Genomic DNA, 6421 nt, shown 5'->3' with positions numbered 1-6421 from the left:
CGAAGCAGCGCTAGGACTCTGGAAGGATCCAAAGTTGGAGCCGCTCTGGCGCCGTGAACAACGGCAGGGGTGAATCGGCTCCGGTACGGTTCACGCGGCCGTCGTCGAGGCAGCACCAGCAGCACAGAGTAAGAGGCACACGGCCCAGTGCACGACGGCAAATGGACAGCGTCTCCGGCATTAGGGAGGAGGGCGGCTGTGAAATTGGTGTGGTGGGGGGCGCCATGGAGGTGGGCTGAGGTTCGGCGGCTTGAGAAGGGAGCTTCCCGGGGAGAAGGTGATTTGGCGCCCACGAGGTATGAATGGGGGCGGGCGGGGGAAATTGGGAGGGGAGTGGAACCATGTCTTACGGACGCATTTGTCTGAAATGTGAGGGGGAGTTACAGTTCTACCCTTGCCTATAGGCTTCTCGGCTTGGGTCGGTGTACTGAGGGTCAGGGATAGTAGAGTAACTTTGCTTCTCAGGGCGTGTTTTGAACTATAGTGGGTGCGAGCGATTTCGGGCGAGGAGAGCGTGTTTTGAAATAGTAGGCGCGAGCTATTTCGGGCGAGGAGAGCGTGTTTTGACGACCATGGTTTATGAATTATTCGGCACATGTCATTTCGGCCGAGGAGAAGGCGCGCTTGGATGAAGTTACGAACCTACCCTCGATGTACAACGGGCTAGTTGATGCATGTCCCACATAGGACGGTAATTTCGCGTCTCCCATTTATTTGCTCGGGCGAATTCCACCGAGCAGAGAGGATGTTTAACGGTTCGTTCAAATTTTCGGAGAACGAGCATCCACGTGTACCTTACCAAGTCGATTCGAATCAAATTTTGAAATATTAGCTTGCAACTTCTTTTTTAGATGGACAGATGATGCTCGGGAGTAATGTGTTTTTACATGCTCGTTGCTAGCGATTTACTATATGACAAATAATTGACCCACTCAAAAACGCGTATCAAACCCAAAATGAAATATCTCGATTCAATGAAATAGCTCGTTCAGTAGGTCAAAATAGTGAACTAAATCCAAAATTGAATACCTCAATCGAGTAGCATGTTGTACAGTATTATAGTACTCCATGAACATGTTGAAAGTCAAATTAATGAACTTGTTTGATATACGCATATATCCATTCATGTGTGGATTGCAGACAACATGTTCTCAAATTTAAATATTTGAATGCAAGTTTATATCGAAACATGGTTTATATCAGTCTTTGATGCATAAAACGTGACCTCCCCCTCTACCGGACTCCTGTTCTCTCTCTCTCTCGCCGACAATCTTCAATTCTGTCGCACGCATCTGACACAAAAACCTTGTTCGTCCCTCTCCCTTTCTCTCCATTTCTCTCTCTCTCTCTCTCTTTGTGTGTGTGGGGGGGGGATCTTTCTAGTTCGCATGCATATATACACCATCTATAGGTCTCTCTCGCACACTATGTATGATACTCTAGCTAGTCCAAGCTAGATATCTTGGGTGCACTCATCGTACGCACACAGATTCGTTGGCTCTTTGCCTGTAACTCTCTCACACACCAGTATGTTGTCTCGGAGCTCTTCCCCCCTCTCTCAAACTCTCCATCCACCTGGGTCACACATACACATGCATATCTCACTCGCACTCGATAGGCCCATCCAAAACTCTATCTCTCCCCCTCGTTCTCTCTCCATCTCACACGCGCACACACACAATCTCATGCCCAGCTAGCCAAGTATGACGGTCTCTCACTCAATTGTAGGAACACGCAGTCCCCCCTATATGTATATGACTAGCTAATCTTAGTCTCCATCACAAACATGTGCATGGTCTATCTCGGTTTCTCTCGGGGCATCTTTCTATCGCGCACACACTCCCTCGATCTCCCACCCATATAGTCCCCTCATGATCTCGACGGGATCTCTCTATCACAAACACACCCTCTCTCCTTCCTCATGCGTCCATGCCATCCATGTGTCCCTCTCGACCTTTGTTCCGTGTTGGCCACACCTCTATTGGACATGTGCTACAGGGGTGTCTCTCTCCGTTGCAAACACTCACACACTAGCTATCTTTGTGTATCTCCTCGCCTCGCTTTTCCATCTCGGAGATGCATGCGTGATATGTTCGCATAAGAAACGAAAAAACACACACTCTCTCTCTAATTTATCGTTTGTTGTCACTTTCTCTTTCACACACATACTCTTTTTGCACACTTACTCATTCTCCTTCACACGCACTTGATCTGTCTCGACTGAGGAACTCTCCTCGGTCCATAGCACATAGATTTATTGAAAAGTCAAACATCACAAAGTTTGACCATGTACGTGGAGAAAAAGAATTACATCTAGTACGGCAAACATATGCCATTAGATTCACCATGAGATGTAGTTTTCTATGATGTATCTTTGGTATTGTAGATATAAATAACATTTGCGTAAACCTGATCAAAGTTTCCAAAGTTCGACTTCTAAAAAATTTACATGCACTGCATTATCGAGCGGATGGAATATTTCTTTCCCCCTCTCAGCTATCTGACGCACCACTCAGCCTTATCGGGGCTCCTCAATCTCTCTCAAACTTTATTGGTCAGTTTGGTTCGTGACCTGACCCTCATGCCTTGATGGCCGGTACTGCCTGGTGTGGACGTGAGATGTAAAATATTTCTTCCTGGCCAGGCTTGTGTGGTGCTGAAGCGTTTGGTTCATGCTTGGGCCAGGCAAAGCATTAACGTCCCATCAATCAATCCATGCATTAATTATTTAATGCTAATATCCATCCATGTTGCTGTTAGCCTCGTGGCCACACGACCAGGCACGACCAGGTGTTCGAAATCGGTCGTCTGGGCCAGGCTACTTGCAGTGTATGGAGTTCAGCCAGGCTAATTAAAGTGCAAGGGAACCCAGGCCAGGCGGGCTTTCTTTTTCACAGGGTAGCAACCAAACAAGCATGCATGAAATCCAGCCACAACCCCAGGCTAGGAAAAAGATGCTCAGGACGCAAGCCAAACTAGCCTTATATCTCCCTGGTTCACACATACACATGTCTCGCTCGCGCTATACATATAGAACCATCCAACACTCTCCGCCCTTGTTCTCTCTCCATGTGACACGCACCCCCTAAGTACCATAATCCCTCAATCCATCATAGGCGCAAGCACTCCCCCCCCCCCTCCTAAGTATGATTATCTCTTACTAGCCAACATGAACACACGTATTGTCTCCTTCCATCCATACATCTATCTCGATATCTCTCGGGGCATCTTCTATCGTGCACACACCTTGTCACTCGATCTCCCACCCATGTAGTCCCATCACGATCTCCAGGGGATCTCTCTATGACAAACATACACTCTCTCCTCCCCATGTCTGTTACGTCTCTCTCGACCTCTCTCCCTTGTTTGTCAGACCCCTCTTGGACACGTGCTAGGGGTCTTGCTCTCTCGGTTCCAAAAAACCACACACTATCTCCTCACCTTGCCTCCGTTGTCGAAGATGCATGTGTGATATGTTTGCATAAGACACACACGCTTTTTCTCTACTTTTATCATGTGTTGTCCATGTCTCTTTCACACACGCACACACACTTTTTTCACTCTCTCTCTCTCTCTTGTTAGGGACTCTGTCATGTCCATAAGCATAAGGATGTTTTGAAAAGTCAAACCTCAGAAATGTTTGACCAGGTATATGTGGAGAAAAACATTTACATCTGGAACGATCATTAGATTCATCACAACATGTACTTACTTCATACTATCATTTATCTTTGGTATTGTAGATATAAGTAATTTCTTTATAAACTTGGTCAAAGTTTCAAAAGTTTGACTTAAAAAATGTTGGAACTACATTATCGAACGGAGGGAGTAGCTCTTTCTCTCTCTCTGCTATCTCTCACGGGCCTCCCCTCTCACTCGAACTCTCTATACCGACGGATTATACGCTCATTGTGTCAGCGTATAGCTCCGTATATTGTTTAGTTGACCGGTCAACCAATCCACATGCTTCCTTGTCAGCTCATGTTCTGTATCTTCGTGTGCTAGCCCATGTGGCAGTGGGTGAAAATAAGTAAACTAGAGGCCCATCTGACACGCGGTGAAGTAAACAAAGTTGAAACCACTCGGGGTAGCACCCCGCACGCTAGTAAATTGAGGGTGCATTGAGGACAAACTTCTTGCGCGCGAAGGACGCACTCGCGCACAATTCACCACTGCGCGGCGGCATGCACAGAAGGACGCACTCACGCACACCCAGCACACAACACACACCAGCACACGTGTACACATCTAGGAGTAGAAGGCCGTGGAAAAATCTGGCGCGATGGCCGCTGCTGGAGCCGTCCACCCCCAATCTTGGTGTTCCGTGCAATGCACGGGCATCTACGCATGGGAAATTATGTCGAACAGGGCTAGTTGTAAGCAGGCTAGCTCTACTGCCATGATGATAGTGACTGCAGATGGTGAGGCTGACTATGTATGCAGAACACGGCGCCTATACTCAGGTGTCATCTCCGGCGCAGGGTTTTGTCACTTCACTGTGAGGAGCAGCACGTAATAATTTGACCAGCGGGTAGTATAGTGCTAGTACTCCTACTACTACATTGGTAGTACTACTACTAGTACTAGTAGCACCACCGTTTGGATTTAGGAGTACTACCACATCCACCGGCACCGAGGAACGTCTCCAGGTAGTATTGCTTGAGGCCGCCAGGGCGAGGGGCCGCTTGGACGACAGCTTCGTCTCCTTGTTCGACAAGGTCCTCGTCGGTTTCCTCGACAAGTTCGCCGTCATCAAGAAGCTTGCGGATGACTTTGACGTAAGCCTCCAGCTGACGCGCCCAGGCTCTGCGATGCCCGCCACCCTCAACGGCCACTATGGTAACAACCTCTTCGACGCACTGGTGGCCCTGCGACTGCCCGCCGTCGTGCCGGAGAATGTCCAGCTCGAGGTCGCGCTCGCCGCGCAGCGCCTGGCGCAGCAAGACACCATCGACATAATCACCCATTTCTACACACAAATCGTCCACAAGGACTACTACCTGCAAGAGGAGGACGATAGGACGCTGGCCTTCTTGGAGCGCAGGGCAACCTTGGACTGCACTGTTCAGAAGCACGTTGAGCTCGCCGCCAACGCCGCTGCTCCTCACACGTCGGTTGGTGACCCGGCGCACTAGGGCGTGAGGATGTCGTTGAACGTTGATGGATCCATATGTATTTTTATCTTTCCGTCAAATCCATGTAGTAGTATATGATACTATAGTAATTATCTTACCTTCCGCATCAACTTCATTATTTTCGTACATACTCCATGCATGAACGGTGCCAGAACCAAACTTCTCATTACTCTAGGCAAAATCATTATTTTCTATCTATCGGTCGCGCCATGGAGCAGAACCAAATTTTACAAGTTACGAGTTCAAAAGGAAAAGCCTGCTGTGTTCGCGTCGCACCCCCACACGGTTGGTCCGTCACGCCGCTCAAGCGGGAATGCGTGCGGTGTTGCATTTTCATTTACAAGTGGGGCCGCAGTTGAGCAAACCGACTATCGGCAAACCCCCACCACGCCCACCACGCGATGGCTGAGAAAACAGGAGGGAGAAGAGATGGCTGTAGCATAGACTCCAAGAAAATTGGTGTCGGATGGGACTCGTGTGGGTGGCGTGTGCTGTACTGCTAGACGTGAATGCTACAGAGTTATGGCCTATTCCACCCCACTATATCGAGCCTATATCAAGGTACGTAGAACAAATTTCCTGCAGTCCATGCTCAGCCCTCCTCTATCTCTCTTCTCAGCCAGCCAGCGGACACGTGGAGCCCATCGTCTGTTTGCTCACATGGGGCCCCACATGTCAGTGAAAACGCAAGAGGACCCACTAAACCTACACATCTTTCACCTCGACGTGCTGGTGATGAAAAACAAATCCAATAAAGATGTTCGGTGGCCGCTTTTGGAGTTACTCAAGAGTAGTAAGATTCTATTTACAGTTTAACCCAAGATGCACATCTCGTGGCTTCAACTACCACTCTATTTTCTTTCATGACACGACCTGGATGCTGAATGTCCCACGTGTCGGCAAAAGGAGGAAGAACCCGACCAAATCTTCGGTTCTGCTATCAGATGAGATTAGTGCACTTGTTGATACTCCTACTAGAATAGAGGCTAGACATGAGACTAGATGCGAGGAAGCAATGTCTACTTCTTTACACTCGAAGAAGAAAGAAGCACGCAAGATCGAGCCTCCGCAGATCAACAATGAATGCATCGAGAAGGCACTAAGCCAACTTACATGAGTAGTAAAATGTATTCTTGTGGTTCTTGTTTTCTTTGCTCTTGCTTTTCTAGTCAAAATTATCGTTGGAGTCCATGCAAAATGGAGGTGCGTTTGGGTTCGTGCGTTGGAGTTGGCCTTACAAGTGGGACCGCAGTTAAGGAAACCGACTATCGGCAAACCCCCACCTC

This window comes from Triticum dicoccoides, chromosome 6A, assembly GCF_002162155.2.
Source record: "Triticum dicoccoides isolate Atlit2015 ecotype Zavitan chromosome 6A, WEW_v2.0, whole genome shotgun sequence".
In the NCBI taxonomy this organism is placed as follows: domain Eukaryota; kingdom Viridiplantae; phylum Streptophyta; class Magnoliopsida; order Poales; family Poaceae; genus Triticum; species Triticum dicoccoides.
Note: the sequence above shows the minus strand (reverse complement) of the source record.